We start from the raw sequence: 19,916 nt of genomic DNA on the forward strand, positions 1-19,916 counted from the left end.
GTCTCTCAGACTAACATGGAAGCAATAAATGTGAACCTTACCCCTGTACTCCCAGTACTTTCTAGTCCTCTCTCACATCTTTTGTGATGATGGCGCCAGTGTGTCCTGCAGGCCTTCTCCGCTGCTCTCTGCTGCTTCTTGCCCTTCTGCTTACATACTATTCAGGTGGCTTTGCATTGATTACCTATGACCGGCATACTTTCCTAAGTCTGCGGCCACCCTATACTTACGGGTCGCACTTTCATGGATCGGACCCGTGGGGCAATATAGGAGATACCACTCTGCCATGGACGGATCACCTCTCAGGAACATACTGCCGACCCCTGCCTCCTTCACGCAGGAGATGCTACAGGAAACGGGGCAAGCAGAGCGGTGTCCGTGTCCGCATTAAGGCTTACCTAAAGGCACATTTTGTAGCTGGCTTCGACGTCGATGTGGATGCTTTCTGCCTTCCCTCGACCTTCTGGGAGCAGTTTACCCTTAGGTTGTTCAGGCATCGATGGATTTGCCATGTTGAGTCACAGGCCTGCCCTGCCAACCCAGTGGTTTATTCACTGGCCCGGTGTTGGATTAGGGCTCCTAATGGGCTCCTTCCAACTGTCACTCGGCGTCTTTGACTCGGAGGCGCTATTAAATGTTAGGTCGCTGACGAATAAGACATTTATTGTGAGCGATCTTTTTACTGCTACAGGTTTGGATTTATTATTCATGACGGAAACATGGATTTGTCCTGGTGAGTCTTTTCCTTTTTCAGAGATTGTTCCTCCGAATTGTCCCTTTTTTAGCTCACCGAGACCTTCCTGCAGGGGGGCAGGACCTTCAGTGGTCTTTAGGAATAAATTCTGAGTACGACACCTGCCCTCCGCTATGTTCCCTAGCTTCGAAGCTCAAGTGCTGGAACTTGCTGGTCCCCCCCGACTCTCTGTGTTGTGATTTACCGTCCCTCGAAATATAATAAGACTTTCATTAACGATTTTGCTGACCTTTTAGCATCTCTTTATTTAAATTATGATCGTGTTCTTATCACTGGCGATTTTAACATTCACATCCAGTGGGTTAATGCACCTACCCACTTCAAAGGACATACCCTTGATTTTTTCTTATGGACTGGACATCTGTATCAGGGACATCAGCAACATCGGAATCTCTGACCACTTCCCAGTCATCTTTGATGCTGTTATGCAAAATGGTCCAGGACTTTGAGGGTCCTCGACGTCTTGTGCGCATAATCAATCCTGTGACTGTGGCTGAATTTTTGGCTGCTTTCTCCAAATCTGTTTTTCCTGACATTGATCGTTCTACACCCTCTCCAGTTGATGATTTTGCTAACTCCTTCCTCTCTACATGCTCTTCTTTACTGGACGTTGTGGCCCCTATAAAGCTAAAACAGCTTAGAAGCTGCCCTCAACCATGGTTAAATGACTCTTTACATGCTTTACGATGCATTTGCTGCCAAGTTGAAAGGCGGTGGAAAAAAGATAAGCTCCAGGTGTCTTTTGACATCCTTTGCAGGACCCGCCTGGAATTATAGAAATCAGTTAGGCAGGTTTCCTGTCAGCTGTCATTACGGATAACAGTCACAATCCACATTTTTTATTTAAAACCTTTAACTCATTGATTAATCCCTGTCCTGTAACGCCTAGACTGGCTTCCTTAGCACTTTGTGAAGAATTTTTAAATCATTTTACAGGCAGAATCTTATCTCTAAGAGTCTCGCACCCCCCTGTGATGAGTCAGGCGCCAGCTTTACGATGCTCCACTAACCTCAATCAGTTTTATCCAGTTTCACTCCCCACTCTCAGGGGTATAATTGATCACCTGAAAAACACAAACGCTGTTCATGACATCCTTCCATCTTGCATTATTAAAGATGGGTTTAACATTATCGGGCCCTGTATTTTATCTCTAATGAACCTGTCATTGTTACCGGGCTATGTTCCGGCTGCCTTTAAACACGCTGTAGTGCAACCTATACTCAAAAAGAGCTGCCTCGGTCAGAATGATCTCGCTAACTTTAGACCTATTTCCAAACTCCAATTTCTGTCTTAAGTCCTAGAGAAGATTGTTCACTCCCAACTCCAAACTTATTTGGATGCAAATAATATCGGGGAAAATTTTCAGTCGGGGTTTAAGCCACGCCACAGCACGGAAACAGCATTACTGAGAGTCTTTCATGACCTTCTCTCAATTGCTGACTCAGGGCGCCGTGTGGTCTTAGTTTTGCTTGATTTGTCCTCTGCTTTTGATTTGGTGGACCATAATGTCCTTCTAATGAGGCTTGAGCATCTGGTGGGCATCACGGGCAGTGCCCTTAAATGGTTTAAATCTTATCTATCAGAAAGGTCCTTTTCTGTCACGATGGCTACCTATGTAACAGTGTTTATGTGGCATTCCACTTGCCACAAATGTCAGTGTAATGGGGAAACAGCGCCCCCTATCGGTTTGGCTGGTTAGGTGAGGCTGGCTGCAGTAATCGCTGCCAGTCTGACGTAGCCATACGAGAGGTGAGTTGTATTGTTCCACACACAATGTAGCTAAGTAGTACAGACACATAAAAGATGTTTGATTAACTGATGGGCACCGAGTGTACTAAGGGCGCAGTGGACACATGTCCAACACCAGTTTTATGTACTTTTCATTTGTTTATTATTGTGTAAAACTGTATGCTAAAGCGGAATGCTAATGGGATGTCCTGCCGTAGTGTGCTGTGCGGAGTGGTGTGTGGTGAGCCTTTGCACTGATAAAACACCGCTGTTTCCATTCAGGAAATAAAATGGCAACGATCGATCAGAGACTCCTTGTATTCTTAAAAACACAACGCAGAGTCGAAGAGTCTGTTTGGGCCGAACTGTTGCAGCGGGGTGACGCAGAGACCGGTTACCCCTACTCCTCCTCCATTGCCCCTGTCACCTCCAGTGTCCCCCAGGGGTCTGTGCTGGGTCCTTTGCTGTTCTCTTTATGCTTGTTACCCTTGGGTCGAATCTTTGATAAACACAATATTTCCTTTCATTTTTACGCGGGTGACATTAAAATCTATTTTGAACTGGCTGCTGCATGTCTCTTAACCGGAACTGGTAGATTTGAGTCTATTACTCCAGTTCTCTCCGACCTGCACTGGCTCCCCATTAAATATCGCATTGATTTTAAAATCTTATTGCTCACTTTTAAAATCATACATAACACCGTGTCCAGCTATCTTAAGGATCTCCTCAGCTTTTATACCCCTAGGAGAGTGCTTAGATCAGCAGGTCAAATGCTCCTGGTGCGAACTAGATCCCGCCTTAAGACCAGAGGTGGCCGCACATTCGCCTCTGTTGCACCCTACCTCTGGAATAATCTTCCTCAAGCTATCCGCACATCTGATTCAATTCAATCTTTTAAATCTCGATTAAAAACGTTTTTATTTAGCCTTGCCTTCCCTGCCTCCTAGACCCTGCATTTTTAACTGTACTGTAACTTATCTTTTTTGATTTTATTAATGTTTTTATGTTTTAACCTTCAGCCTCTCGGCTCGTGTCTACTATGCCTGGTATCATTGGTTAGTTATGTCTCCCACCTGTTAGTATATTCCATTTGTACTTATTTTATTATTTTATTTACTTGTATTTATTACTGCTCTTATTTGGTTTCTGTGAAGCACTTTGGCATACACCTTGTTTTTAAATGTGCTATATAAATAAAATTATATTGTATTGTACTCCCAGTTACCTCTCAACCTTGATTACAAGTACTATTTTACCCTTTGATGGTATGAACATTTTCATTTGTCTGATTTAAATACTGAAAATTTCTCTAACTCTTCTCTCTCAGACTGAGACGGAGCTGTGGTTTCTTGCTGTTCCTCTGATGGTTTTTGTTCAGCCTGCAGGGATGATTTCACACTGTGGGAACTCTGAGAACAGGAGCAGTAGTAGATGGCTGAATGAATGACTTTAACTGTTTTGAGCTCCAACGCCCAGCTGTTCTGTTTTACCACAGCAGAGAAATCATTCTGCTGAGGGTGGTTGTAGTCTGAAGTGATCGCACCAGTGCGTCTGTTAATACCAATAATCACTCTGAATTTGTCACTGACTTTGTTCTGGTACCAGTATACAACTGCAGTGCTGCACTGGTCAGTTCCCCCACAGCTGAAGGAGACACTTTCTCCAGCTCTCCTGGTCAGAGTCAAATCATTTTGAATCAGCTCTGTGGCCATGGTAAACAGCGCTGGAGAGACACACATAGGTTAGTATGTCAACGTTTGTTACAGAGGGTGTGTTCTTGTTTGAATAAAATCACTCACCTGAGCTCAGGCAGCACAGAGCAGCAGCTTGGAGGAAAAACATTGTGTGCAGTGATGTTTCTTCAGCTGAATCTGAAGAGAAGTGGCACTGTGACAGAGCAGAGGCCAAACAAGTATTAATAAGATGCAGTTTGAAATCATGTGACGAGGCTCACGTGATTTCAAACGGGTCCTCAAACCACCCTGCAGCTGAAGATCATACAGCTGCTGATTAACAAGTGATGCAGTCTTGTAATTTTTCCACTGAATCTGAGGCGTGAAGAAGAATAATCATCAGTGTGAAAGTCTGAAAACTGCTTGTTTAGCCATACGTGTAAACTACAGTGTCATAGAAAACATTTCTTCACACTATAACAACACAATAACATGTTTGTAGAAGATGTTTCAGTTCCGCTTTTTATTTTCTTTACACATATGGATAATCATTCCTGCATGAGTGATCTCTCTTCTGCCGATCTCTCTGTGGATTATTAGAGATGATTGATTTAATTTGAGGTGATTTCAGGAGTTCTGAAAAGTGTAACTTTGAAATATTATCATTAAAACCATCAACACTTTGTTTCTTTTTCTTCCTTTCTGTTAAGATAATAAGCAATTTGATTGAAAACCACTTTATTTAGTGGAAACATACTAGAGTAGAAAGCTTCCCACTGAGCTCTCGGCCTTCATTACAAATAGTCATTTCACTCTTTGCTGATATAAAGACTTCGATTTGTGTGATTTAAATGCTGAAATTTCTGTAACTCTGTTCTTGTGTCTCAGACTGAGATGGAGGTGAAAGATGTGAATGTGGGTTGTGGTTTCTTGCTTTTGCTCTGATGGTTTTTGTTCAGCCTGCAGGGATCATTTGTCACTGTGAGAACTTTTAGAGCAACAGCAATAGTAGGTGGCTGAATGAATGTCTTTAACTTTCTTTATCTCCAACTCCCAGCCGTCCTGTTTCTTTACAGCTGAGAAATCTTCTTCCTCGGGGTGGTTGTAGCCTTTAGTAACTGCACCATTTTTTGTGCTGATAGAAAGAAGCATTCTGAATGAATCTCTTGTGTCTTTCTTCTGGTACCAGTCTACAACTGCAGTGCTGCACTGGTCAGTTCCCCCACAGCTGAAGGAGACACTTTCTCCAGCTACCCTGGTCAGAGTTAAATCATTCTGTATCAGCTCTTCAGCCATAGTAACCATCGCTGTGGAGACACAGACAGGTTAGTCTTGGAGTTTGGTACAGATGTTGTGCTCTTGTTTGAATAAAATCACTCACCTGAACACAGACAGCACAGAGCAGCAGCTCGGAGGGAAAGCATCGTGTGCAGTGATGGTTTCTCTGGTGAACCTGGAGATAAGTAGAGCTCCAATGCAGCTGAGGCCAAACAAGGATGACTAACAGATCCTCAAACCTCCCGTCAGACCCTGCAGGTGACAGATAACAGACAAGACTGCTACTGATCAACACTGAAGCTTCTGTGTGGTTTTAAACTGGTAAATAAGGCACAGGTAAACCTTGTGTTGTTATCCTGCAGATAAGGTAGAGACACTATTTACATTATAAGAAAAATAAGAATAGTCTCCTTTTAGGAGTTTGAGGATTGATTGATGGTGATTTATCCCCATCTGCTGGTGAAAAGGTTGCATTAAGTATCATCTTAATACTTCAATAATCACAGAGAAGCTTCATTGTATTACTAAAATTATTCACCCAGTGTGCTTCATACACATATGAACTTGAGTAACACTCCATTCTTAATCCATAGGGTTTAATATAATGTCTGCCCACCCTTTGTGGCTATAACAGGTTCAACTCTTAATGTAAGACTTTCCAAAAAAAAGGCATCTCAACATTGTCCGCACAAAAGAACAGCCATCCATTTGCTTATCCGTTTCAGGGTCGCGGGGGGCGCTGGAGCCTATCCCAGCTGTCATAGGGCTAGAGGCGGGGTACACCCTGGACAGGTCGCCAGTCTGTCACAGGGATAATACACAGAGACAGACAACCATTTGCGCTCACATTCACTCCCGCATTCACATCTATGGGAAATTTGGATTGATCAATTAACCTATCCCCCCAAACTGCATGTCTTTGGACAGTGGGAGGAAGCCAGAGTACCCGGAGGGAACACGCGCAAACAAGGGGAGAACCAAAATGTTTTGGTATCCTGCAGCATTAAGAGTTCCTTTCACTGGAGCTAAGCACTTGGCACAAGCGTGATTTGTGAAGCACCTGACTTCACTAGCTGTTACAGGTAGGAGTTATGCACATGTCACTGCGGATCAGATCACCTGTGGATTATGTCCTCTGAAACCTCCCATTGATTGCTAGTATGTTTGTGTGGCATATGTTTAATTATTTTACTTGGTAGTAAACAATAGTGATGGACAAAGTGAGGTTTCGTGAGATACTGAAACAATTTAAACATTTGTGCTGGAATCGTGTTGAGGCCTCAAAACAATCCTAATGTCACAGTCCTTGGTTGGTGACCCAGTGTTTTGTGTTTTGAATTATTAATAGTCTTTGCTTTCATTATTATTTAGAATTTATAGTCTCTTGGTCTCATGTTTGATTACTCCCAGCTGTGCTCTCCTCCTGTGTCGCATTCCCTCGTTATCCCTCAGTGTATTTAAGCCCTGTGTCTTCCTCTGTTTGTTTGCTGGTTTGTATGTGTATCACCCGTGACATTTCCCATATTCATTGTGTTCCCTGTCTCAGGTTTTTATGTTTCAGTTCCAGGGGTCCGTTCTTCGTACCTTGCTTACTACATCCAAGATCAAATCATCGCGCCAACTTTGAGCTTGCTATTCCGGTTCTCCGAACACATCTGTTGTTGACGATTAGTACAGCTGGATGAAGTAATGTGAGATCACTGGCTGGCTTAAAAGGGGCTACGCATCGATAGTAGAAACATTGATCGGCAACCCTTTGATTGGTCGGCGAAAATGTCGAATGCGTGCGCTCAGTATTTTTCGGCAGCAGAGCAAGAACTCTTGATTGAGGGATTTCAGGAGTTTCAGAGTTTAATTAAAACGCAAGGGAACACTGCAAAGGCTGCAAAAGCAAGGAGAGAGGGCTGGCAGGAAGTTGCTGACAAATTAAACTCGTAAGTAATTTAATAATAATAATAATAATAATGGATTGGATTGATATAGCACTTTTCAAGGCACCCAAAGCGCATGACAATGCCACTATTCAGTCACTCTCACATTCACACACTGGTGGAAGCAGCTACGGTTGTAGCCACAGCTGCCCTGGGGCAGACTGACAGAAGCCAGGCTGCCATATCGCGCCATCGGCCCCTCTGGCCAACACCAGTAGGCGGTAGGGTATATTTATTATATTATATTACATTATATCATATTACATTATATTATATTATATCCCCTTTCACATTAGAGCCACAACAGGACCCACTAGAACATGGGAACAAGTAAAAGTGAAATATAAGAATATCCTACAGAATGGTAATATTTATCACTTATATTTCTTTTCGTCTCTTGGAAAGAGACCCTGAAATAATCTGTTTGTTTGTTTATAACAGCAACCAAGAAAAGGGCAGAGCAAAAAAAGACAGGTGGTGGTCCTGCACCCCCTCGTCAACAAGTTGGTTAAGTGAATAATACCCTCACGGGAAAATCGATATCTCTCTATGAGCACACTGTCGCGCTGAGCTAAAGGATCCTGTCTGTCCCGCAATATACGCTGAATTCTGAGAACTCTCCTTATCAATCTTGCACCTTCCGCAATGGGCTGCTCGCGTATACGGACAGGATATGACTGCGACAGACTTCCCAAATCCACCTTCACTTTTATAGCCGTGGTCTCTCATCTCGATTACACGAAGTAATTTATTATTACTACTCTAAAATATGAATTACATCTGAAATAATCAAATACATGAAATAGAATGATTAATAGTACATTTCCCTTTTTTTAGGAAATGACCTGTATGTACAGTATCTGTATGAAATCAATAAAAGGATCAAATACTGCATTATCTTTAGTTACACTGATAATATTTATTTATGGAAAAACAGTGGAAAAATATCGCTGTTGCTTTCGTATACATGAAGCGGACATACCTGCGTGGCCGCGATCTAATCCTGTTTACATAAAGTAAACCTGCTCCCGAGCAGGTTTACGCTTACGGATCTGTTGCTATGACAGCAAGTCCTGGATGAGCTTCGGAGAACCGAACGATCCAGGATCACGCGAAATCGTCAACAATCAAATCCAGCTAACTAAGGCTACGTTCACACTGCAGGTCTTAATGCTCAATTCCGATTCTTTGATCAAATCCGATTTTTTTGTCTGCGTGTTCACACTACAAATAAAATGCGACAGCAAAGGCGCTCTAGTGTGAACGCTCAAAGCGGCCCGCATGCGCAAAAGAAGACTTCACACACAACGTGCTCTGTTTAGACCCAGAGCAAACAGTATTGTTTGACTGATGGCCCTTAATATAAAGGCTTCGGACTTTACGTTTCCCAATTTTTGCTTTAAGTTATTTTGTTATTTACATAATAATGTAAATAACCTAATAATGATCCTTATTGCTGTTTTAGAGAGGAGCGGTGCTTCAAATGATAGCTGCAGATTTCTGTCAGAATCTGCAGATTATACAGTACAAATAAAATGTTCACGTTTATCCAACGTTGTCTTCCCAACAGTTTCACTGACATCTACACTGGATGGCCAGGAAGCGTTCGCGATGTCTTATCGGGCGCTTCTCCGGCGCTGATAATTGGCGTCTGTCTTGTGTCGGTGACGTAAAAGACGGATTTAATGCGACATGACCGTTCAAACAGCAGTCGCTTTCTAAAACATCGGATATGTATCGGATTCAGTACCACATACGAAAGTGACCCAGATCGGATTTGAAAATATCGGATTTGCGCCGTTCACACTGTCATAGCATGATCGGATATGGGTCGCATAGGGTCAGAAAAATCGGATTTGATGCGCTTTCGCCTGCAGTGTGAACGTAGCCTTACTTAGTGAGGTACGAAGAACGGACCCCAGGTTTCTAGGTTCAGGTTTTTGTAGTGATGGCCAAATGAAGCTTTCTGAAGCATTGAAGCTTGTATTGAAAAACGGTTCATTACTCGAAGCTTTTCAACACAGTCCTCTCTGGTGACATCTGGTGGCCAAAAATACAAAGAGCAGCTTGAATCCACAAAATAAAACCAACTGCTTCATTATGATTGCTCACTCTACAGAGTGGAATTCTGTATGATATTGGGCCGCCGTTGTGTTGCTTTGAACGTGTATTTTGGGGGGTTAAAAAAATGTGGTTTATTTGTTTAATAAATAATTATGACCAGCAAATTTTCCTTGTTTAAACATGCACCATGGCGTGGTCTTTCTTTTCTTTTCACTTCTTGATGTTGGTAAATGCAATAATTGAAAAATACCACGTTACATATAATATATATATAATAATGTACAACACATTATGGAGTATGTTTCTGCTGTGAGGTCCTGCCTCCATGCACTTATGCAATTAATCGCAAGATGGGTGTATTTATCAATAATATTATATTAGGGACATTTTCCTATATATATTTCTGACCTGGGGGTAGAATTGATTGTGAAATGGAAAATGCTTATGAACTTGCAAATTAAAAACATGATGCATTTAAAGTAGCCCTTTTTCATTTTTATTTAAGAAGAAAATTCGTTCCACTGTGCGATGGCCGAACCTGTTCCTTTTCGTTGAGATAATTTCTCCTGCATTAAGGAAAATCCCTTCACATGGCCCAGAGGAGGCTGGAGTGCAGAGAAACTGGTAGAGATGCAGTTATACAGAAACTATCAGCTAAAGAGAATAAATAAATTCAATTGCTGCACATTTGGCAGACTAACATTTTAAGATTAATTGAAAAATAAAAAATAAAATATTTTTTAATATTAAATGTAACAAGTCAAATGGAAGTTTTTCTAAAGTTATTTGATGATATTTATATTATGAAAATCATATTTTTGACATTTTAAGTTTTTCCCGTTTTCAGATAAAATAAACACGCACAAAACAAAAGCAAACAGCCAGAACACAAAGCTGGAAAACCCACCCGATTGACGAAAATCAACTCAAAATTCTCCCACACAACAGAACCTCCTCTATTCCTCGCTGGCTCCAAATCTCTCAGTAGAATGATCAGTGGTTCGCTATCTGTCACCATCAAAACACTCCGCAAATCCTGCAAATGATTCATTTCCTTATAAACCATTGAATCAGATACCGAAGCAGTCACGCTCTAAATGAAGCTTCGGACGTCACTGATCACGTGACTCTGGCCAAACGAATCAAGCTTCGACACAGTGCTTCTGAAGCAGTGTGTTGATTTTTTTGACACACGCACTGCAGCGTCAGCTTCAAGTGGGCCATCACTAGGTTTTTGTTCTTTTGTATTATATTTGTAGGTGCTCCCACTTTAAGTTTTATTTAGTTTAGGTTTTATTCATGCTCTGCTTTTGTTTGTTTCCTGTCCCCGCTGCAAATAAAAGCGTGTTCACAGTTAAGTTTGTTATCAATGTCTGCACTTGGGTCCTGTTTCTCTCCACTCCATACGTCTGCCAAGGCAGCCGTGACACTGAAACCATCTCCACAGTGATACATGCTGGCCAATTTGGAACAGGGCCTTCAGTACAACTTGAAGAGGCTGTTCTGTGAAACAATGATGCAGACAGGCAAAAGCTTGAAGGATATAAAAAAAACAACAACAGCAATAGAATAATATTAAACACAAAGTGAACCCGTCTTCCTTCATTAAATAGGTTCTTTTAGATGTTAAGGAGGAATTGACTTAACCAGGCTGGCGGAGAATGAAGACAACCGGACACCTGCAGCAGATGGGGAATCAGTGAACTTTTATTGAGACAGAGACAATCTCTCAACACAGCTCACATCAGGAGATTCCTAATATTTGCTGTAAGGATGGGTATATATTCTCTAAAACTTACAGGAGGGGGTTGTGAGGAAAGTGCTGCATTAGCAGAAAAACAACTCCATAAAAGGAAATCGGCCTTGGGTGTTCTAGCCTCTTCGCTTGCAGATATCTTCCACCTGCAGGATGAGGCGATCGCTTCTTATCGCTCTCAAGGCCAAAGTCGTGAGCACACATTTTTATTACACAGTTGCACAGTAACTTTAAAGCTGAACAATATTTAAAGCTGAATAATGTTTGATCAGATTATATTTTCTTCAAATCCCCCTTTTGACCCATCTTAAATGGGTCAACACACAAAAATAAGTAACATTCAAAGGAACACAGAGACGTGTCGAAGCCTGGCTCGAAAAACTCCTCGGGTCTTATCATTTGTCTTTATCTGTCATTGCAGATGAGGAGAAAAGAGTCCAGGCACCACCCTGCCCAGGGGTCGGCTGCAAGCAGTCTCGGTTCCCGATGAAAGCAGTAACAGCTGTCCTGCACAAAAGGATACAACGAGTCAGTGCAACCAGGGTAGTGACACAAAATTAACAGTTCCTGTAACTCAGCAACCAAAAAGCATAAGTAATGATAAAAATCTGGAGAGTACAGAGTATACTATAATAATGAGAGATATAAACGTGAAAATGTGAAAGAATAAATCAACCGTAAAATAAACCCAGAACGGTAACTGCTAAGGACATTCAAAAGTGAATATGGTAAAACGTGAGGAAGGGGTGTGGAAAAAAACAATTTATATCCAGTGGTGGGAGTACACATTCGCTCAGGCTTAAGTCCGGAGACCCTGAGAACATCGCTTAACCCTCACAACCCGACCAGACACAGTTCAACCAGATATATCCTTCAAGAGGAAGTGGGTGAGGGAAACAAGTCTAATACAAAACACCACAGAGAAACAACCATTCTAGAAGCATTTAAACAAGAGGAAGACGATAATGTTCGTCACCCTCACGATCAGAGTTTTCATCATCCGTTGGCGAGGAGGTAACCGTGTCTCGTTTCTTTCTAAATGGATCGGGCGTGGGCAAAACTGGAGAGGAAGTGGTGGGCAAGACCCTAGGGGCTACATTTGTCAGATTGGGACTGTCAGAAGGGGGCGAAGCTTTTGAACTTGAAGGTGTCAGAAGTGTCGGGGGCCCTTCACAGATCAGGATTATGCCAATGGGAATGAGACCCAGGGCCAGGAAGCAAACAAAGACGCAACATCTTTGCCTGCCTGTCATTTCAGGGGGAAAGTGCCAAGACATGTTTACTTAGCTTGGATGTCTTCTAATAGAGGATGATGGGGCAGAGAAAGGTGGTCCAGTTCCCCCCACCTCGCCAAGGGCGTGTTCTAGGAGTTAAAGAGCAACAACCTGCAATCTGTACCAAAAAATCTTCATAGTCCCACCGGAAAATCATAAGAGTAATAAACGATTCAGCTCAACAGACAAGTATCATGTTCAGGTTTCTCCAATCATTAAATCACTATTATTGCCACAATTTGCTTTATTCACCCTTTGGGCAATGTTATTCCAAGAGAGAGAGAGAGAGAGAGAGAGAGAGAGAGAGAGAGAGAGAGCGAGAGAGAGAGAGAGAGAGCCCCTAATGGCCAGTTAGTGGGCTCTAGGTCAAACTGTCCCCAAATTTGTTATTTGTTATTATTACTTGTTTTCATGTCACTTGTCTGTTTTCTACTGCACCCCTCTCACCAAAGCAAAGCAAACATTAGCAGCACATTGACCGTAGTCAGGCATCCTCATTCCATAGGTGCTATAAAACATTTCCTGTAAAAGAATCACAGTTTTCAAGACAGGGTGTGTCTCCCCCAACACTCTCACCAGAATACAGTGTAATAGCATCCCCAACTCCTAACCCATAAACACCGTTTCTTCATACATCCGCCCAGAAATCCTGTAATAGAAAAACATTAAAACTGTAACCCTGTAGGGAAGAAAATGTAAATGGTAACGCTGCGCAGTTACCTCTGTAAGCAACACAAGACACAAAAATGGCATTTACAGGTTCACTCATCCTCGAATATTTTGTCATCCTTCTACTCCTGTAAAAGAAACCCACATAAATTCATCCACCCTTTTATCCTATCTAGGTGGAGGTGGTTAACCTTGAGTCATGGTCAAGTCTTGTCATCTTTTACCAGTCAGTCCGTTTGTTTTTATTCCCAGTCTTTCATCCATTCATCCGTTCTTTGCTGATAGTGAAACCTGTCGTCGCATCTAGTTTCCACACTCAGCAAAATGACGTCATCTCAAAAAGAAACAAGAACTTGAGTTTGGATTACCTCGCTGAATCCTTTTTTAAACAGGGACTCTCGTTTCTAATTGTCCCCACAAGTGTTTCCTCCAGAACCCATTTCAATGCGGAGAAACTCACTTACAACAATTTTCTCGCCGACGTGTAATGCTTGTAATTTCCGATGTGCAGATCTGCTTAAAGAAAAGATTCACAAACAAAAATCAGTAAATATAAAACAAAATAAAATGAAAAATAACAAAAACAAAATGCAGCCCATCAATAAAAATACCAACCTAAACCTACACAGAGTCAAATCAACACCACCTCAACCTTTTCATATTCATAAACCTATATGTTTTGCGTTCGTGAAACAAAATTGAACCATTAAGTAAGTTGAGCTCTTGAAATGTTTTAATTCTCTTAATTCTGCCAGTTTATTTCAACACTTATTCAATGACTTTTATTCAACTGCTACTTGGTCACTCGACTTTTACCTGTTCAAATTGCCTAGGGTTCAACAAAGTCTAGATCCCCGTTATCATGAAACTTGGACGGTGTACGATGATTTACTTACAGTAATTTAGAATCATCACTCAACCTAGCTCTACTACTGGCACTGCGTGACTTTTCTCACACTGGAAACCAGAATTTAGTACAGAACTTTAATGCCTCAGGGAATCGCGTTCAAGGGCTGCCCCCCCTTCTCTTCTTCTTTGTCCGTGTGTTCCTCCTTTATTAAATCTCCATCACAATCACGTGGCGCTCTGAAATAAAACTCACACTGTTAATTCCTCGTTTTCACTCTGCACCACTGCTCAGAGTCTTTTCTTTTCTTCTTAGTGTAGAGTAAACAATTAAGTCGAGGCCTTAAGCCCCAGATATCTCGCACGGGCATCATTTTCATAACCAAACCGCTCCGGACTCTGCTCCCCAGACCACACAAATGCCCTCTGGGCTTATTATTATAGCAAATTCTGTATTTGACTTTGTTGTGTGCAGCATTGAGCCTTTGTCAGTAAAGCATTCTTCATTGCAGCAGCTGGCGCATTGTGTGTCACTTCTTAGTAAATTAAATCAACATTTTGATTTTAGTGCATGGGTATGTATCAGTTTTTACTCCCTCAACAAGTGCATAAGTGTTCATGTGTGTGTTTCCCTTCATTCTAAGTAGGCGCATGCAGAAGTGTGTGTTCGTGTGTTGGTATATGTTTGTGTTCATCACCTTCCTGTTCTGTAGTTTAGGTAAACCAGCGGCCTGACGCATGGCCTAGGGTCCTCCCCTCCTCTTTGGGTCTGTTTTCATCCGTTGTTGCAGCTGCCTGCATCTTCTCCTTGTACCTTGACCCTTTTGCTTCTGCCTTCTGCAGCTCTGCTGTTCGGCTCTTCTCAGAGGTCAGCATCCTTCTGCTCACCGTCCCTTTTCCTCCGGGCTTAATGCGCGTCTCGTCACAGCTCTGTCAGCTGACGCAGCCTGGGAATTTCCCCCGTGTAGTGAAATGGGCTTTAGGTTTAGTGCTCTCCGTCTCTGCTGCATGAGATCACTCTTTTGCAGCACTGTTGACATCCTCAAGTTGTTGTTGTGAGTCCAGCTGCTGTGGCCTTCAGGGGTCAAAGGGTCAAAGATGGTCGCGGAGAGGGCAACGATGGTAGAGGGGAGGGTAGGAGTCCAGGTCAGCTTCGGCTCTCAGAAAAAACAAAAACAAAACAAAACAGGCGAACAGGAAAATGATGTTGTGTTGGCTGTGCTGTGTTGGCTGTGTTATCCCGAGAGGGGAGAAACAACGAGATCTCGTCTCCCCCCTTTTTTGTTTTTGTTTTTTTTTTCACCATATAATCAACTCATAACCCCTCAAGTTGACAGGACAACACAGGTACGTGTTAAAATTCTTAAGATCCTGTTTAGAAACCTAAAAAGGAATTTCCTATCATTCAGTAGTCATTTGTCTTAAACAATCAACAAAAACATGTCCCAAGTCGACCCTTTTAACCACTAAATTTGTCGTGTCCTCACTTAATCCTCAGACCAGTGTCTTTGTCTTTTGACGTTACGTTGTTGTCCTGCAACCCAAAGCGTTTAATTGTCAGTAATGTATAAACTATATCATTTAAAAACAGGTGTATGTTAAGTGTCGCTACTTTAACCTTGCATGTACGTGCACATGTATGTAAGCTGTTTCTTCATTGCATGTATGGGTGCGTCTGTATATGGGTTACTTTAACTTTTTCTCAAACGAGGCATTTCTCTAACACGCACATGTGTCTGTTCCTCACCCTTCTCATATCTTTCTCTGGTTGTGTGTGGTTTTATTTGTTTCAGTGATTTACCAGGAACATCTTTTCCTTTTCTCCATGTCTTCCGCCAGAGGTTAACACTGGTGAGATTCAGGGACACAGCACCCAGAGCAGTTCAGCGAGAAAAACCCGCCTCAAACTACATTCTCTCTTTTTTCTTTTACCGGGAGGGGTGAGGACAACTCTGGTGTCCAGCCGTGAATTTTAGCCAAAGCTTGGCCTGTCTTCTGCTGCCGTACTCAGGCTTCCAGGTTAAGAAAAAACACCTGTATGAAGACACTAAACATACATTTAGTATTTGTATAAACATAACTGCCTAAATCATTGAACTCTTGAGGAGGGTGTATTTCAGAATCAGAATCAAAATCAAAAACTTTATTGTCATTGTCATGAGACCGACGACATTAAGAATGGTCCCCGATCATTGCATCATCCCTAGTAATATCAAATATAAAAAAACAATAAAATTCAATCAATAAAATAGATAGAATACTTAAAATACTAAGTATTCCCACCGTCATGCTTCAGACCGTGCATAGATTAACACAAGAGTGGCATGGTGGACATTTTTGTAGTATTCAGATGTGTTATTGCAGTTGGATAACAGCTGTGTTTGAGTCTATTAGTCCTTGCTCTGATTGCCCTGTACCGTCTGCCTTAGGGCAACAGTTCGAACAGGGAGTGGCCAGGATGTGAGGTGTCTTTTATGATGTTTTGGGCCTTTTTAAAACAGTGGGCGTTGTTTGACTCTTTACTAACTTTAAAACCCCACCATAACAATTTCTCACTGACAAACTTCTATGCATCCATTTAAACATGCGAAGCCAGCACAAAATCACACACATACCCCTACAGCAAAGCTTTAACATAACCACAATGCAACTCCTCCCTTAAACGGGAGAAATCACCCTGAATCAACCAACTCTATATAAAACGTCAAACAAAGATAAACCACAAACATTTCTACACTTCTGTGTCTTCCACGCAGCACAATAGGCAGAAAAACACCGATTACTCACAGTCTACAACAAAAGAAAAACCTGCTCTTTTCACAACTCTCACAGCTAAAGTCAAAACTCTTACCCAGTGCCTCTGAAATAATAAAAAAAATCACCAAATACTCGATTACTCTTTTCACTCGCTCCCTCTCACTCCCTTCTTCCTCATACAGCATACACGCTCGCTCCCGCGGACCCGCTCGGCCCCGCGGGCTCACTCGGCCCCCACCTTTTTCCTCTCACAGAGACAGAGAGAGAGACCCTTTTCCTTTTTTTTATTTCTCCAGCACACATACACACACAGAATCCCAACTGAGAGAAAGAGGGAGAGAAGAGAAAAGAGTTGTAGAGAGGAAGTTTTTTAGCAGGAGTTTCAGATCTAACAGATTTATACAACTTATTTACACACACCGGTAATTTATGTTCTATTTATTGATTTTAAAGGAGAATTTGGGCCAGCTGGGTTTCTGCCTCTGTTAGGCACTAACAGCTGGGGCGCTGCTTTAAAGGTGAGTCAGCACTGAAATATCCCTTCAGGTGTTACCAGGCTTCTACCAAACCGGAGTCTGGCGGGTAACCTTGCCTAGAGCTTCCTGATAGGGGTGCTAGTTGGTTGTCACCTTGTTCACACGTCTCATTCACACTTCATACATTACCTGCAGTCACTCATTACCCTCCTTATGTATGTAATAAATGTGTAAAAAAAAATTCTATGTGTGGTGTATTATTTTAACCAAAAGAGGAACCTAGTTCCTTTAATTGTGTAATCTGTGAACAACGGAGAACCAAACTGTCCTGCCCAGTGTTCCACAGCAAGCATTCAGCGTGTATTTATGTGTGTCCAATATCAAACAGAACATCAAAACATTTAAAACACTAAAATCATCGGGGTTTTAAGAAGAGATCCGTTTTCTCCTATTGATCAAAGGGACCCCTCCTTTGGACTCCAACCAGTACTTCTCCTTTTTAAGTTTTAGAGGATCTTTTCTAATAAAGTCCTCTGGGCCTTCCTAACCCTTCTGTAGTTTAGAGAATATTACTAAAAAATATTCTCAAGGCCTTTAACCTTTTAATTTGTTTAGAAAGGCGTTACTAATAAACCCTTTCAAGGTCCCAGACCTGCACTGAGGTATTTATCCGACACCGGAGAGCAACCCGTCGGCTGCAACCGTGGTCAGACCTCAGTTCACTCTTATCTTTATTCACTTATTCACTTATTTCTTATTCACTTATCTCTTATTCACTTGTCTGATTCTCAACAAGCCTTAAGTAAGCCAGACAATTTTGGTTATGAATTACTAGGAGTTTGGACACTAAGTATTTTTATAATGTTCAATATAGCAGAAATAAAAGGTCTGCTTACCTTGTTTTTGTGTGCACACAGCTTTTGTCCAAACTCCGTTCACTCAGACCACTGCCGATGTCCTCCCATCCGTTCCAGTTTGGCCTGGAGCGGATCCTGTTCCGTGACGCCAATTGAAGGATATAAAAAAAACAACAACAGCAATAGAATAATATTAAACACAAAGTGAACCCGTCTTCCTTCATTAAATAGGTTCTTTTAGATGTTAAGGAGGAATTGACTTAACCAGGCTGGCGGAGAATGAAGACAACCGGACACCTGCAGCAGATGGGGAATCAGTGAACTTTTATTGAGACAGAGACAATCTCTCAACACAGCTCACATCAGGAGATTCCTAATATTTGCTGTAAGGATGGGTATATATTCTCTAAAACTTACAGGAGGGGGTTGTGAGGAAAGTGCTGCATTAGCAGAAAAACAACTCCATAAAAGGAAATCGGCCTTGGGTGTTCTAGCCTCTTCGCTTGCAGATATCTTCCACCTGCAGGATGAGGCGATCGCTTCTTATCGCTCTCAAGGCCAAAGTCGTGAGCACACATTTTTATTACACAGTTGCACAGTAACTTTAAAGCTGAACAATATTTAAAGCTGAATAATGTTTGATCAGATTATATTTTCTTCAAGCTCCAAACAAAACTACTTATTACATCAGACTGTCAGTAATTATGAGAGAAATTCTAAAACATGGCCAGAAAAATATTGGGACTGCTAAAGACAACAAGCTGTGACTGTAGTGATCAGTGTGCTTCAGCAACATCCTCCCTCTGTTAACATTCATGATAGTCACAATAAATCCATTGATAAAGTCAAACATACAGAGAACAGACTGCTGTGTTCACTGTAATAACCACACAGGTTTACAGATGTTTGTTTGTTTTTTTTTTAGCTCAGTCGGTTTGTTCCTTCCTCACAGCCCTCAAACTTGGTTTGGTTGATTTTTAAGTTTTCTAAATGTCTGTGTCATCAACTTTGTTCTACACACTGGCAAGAAAAGCTAGAAGCTGGCACAGTGTTAGGTTTTAATATATATATGGGGCACGAAAACCTTGTTCAATTGTGGTCATGTGACCTGGTATTTTGAACCAAGCTTCGGAGCAGTGTTTTTAATCCAGACTATCCCTCTCTGTTCTATACACTTCTCTGTCTAGTTATCACTTTATCTTTTTCTCTATATTTCTTCCTTAGTTTTCTCTCACTTATTAATTAATCTTGGTGAACATATATTGTGTAATGAATAGAAACACATTCCTTCTCTTACAGTAAGATTTTTCTCTGTCTCTGATATGTACCTTTGTGAAACAAACACATTGCAATGTGGAGAGAACATCGCAGTGAAACACCAGGACCATTTCTGAATTGTGGACACCGCCTTTACAACACAGACAAAGAACATATCACAAACTCTTACATGTTGGCCCCTCTCACGGGGGGGCTATACCTCCTCCCTCACAGAGAGAATTATGACCTTGTTTTCTGCTTAGCCTTCACCTAAGGATTTACATCCCTGATAAGCAGAAAGAGTCTCACTATCTGTTGATGTCTCCCATTACAATGACCTCACTGTGTTAACTTTCCACATGCATGTAAACTAGTGACAGGAGTGCTCTTACTATGGTAAAGTGAGAAAGTGATATTACTGTAACTAATGTGATATAATTATATATATGTGATTAATATATGAGAAAAGAAATCTGCCACCACAATATCATTTAGAGAAAGAAAAGGAGAAGCTAGCTTGAATACAAGAATATACAAATATACGTAAAAACAGCACAGAAATGATAAGTGACAAAAAGGCTGACGTCCTAGAATA

The 19,916-nt window shown here is 41.6% G+C and overlaps 2 long non-coding RNA genes across 2 annotated transcripts in view; one reads left to right on the forward strand and one right to left on the reverse strand.

The window, feature by feature from the left end:
- The window catches only part of LOC146680704 (uncharacterized), a 53,490-nt gene that overhangs the window by 3,642 nt on the left and 29,932 nt on the right, over positions 1–19,916 (forward strand). The gene's annotated exons all lie outside the window — the stretch shown is intronic.
- LOC146680705 (uncharacterized) lies at positions 13,736–18,720 on the reverse strand. The gene is made up of 2 exons (XR_014918297.1): positions 18,330–18,720; positions 13,736–18,199 (listed from the first exon to the last, which is right to left on the reverse strand). It is a non-coding gene; the product is annotated as an uncharacterized LOC146680705 (long non-coding RNA).

Source organism: Copadichromis virginalis, linkage group LG23, assembly GCF_057382275.1.
Source record: "Copadichromis virginalis isolate Kocher_CV1m ecotype Utaka linkage group LG23, C_Virginalis_male_GT1.1, whole genome shotgun sequence".
Lineage (NCBI taxonomy): Eukaryota > Metazoa > Chordata > Actinopteri > Cichliformes > Cichlidae > Copadichromis > Copadichromis virginalis.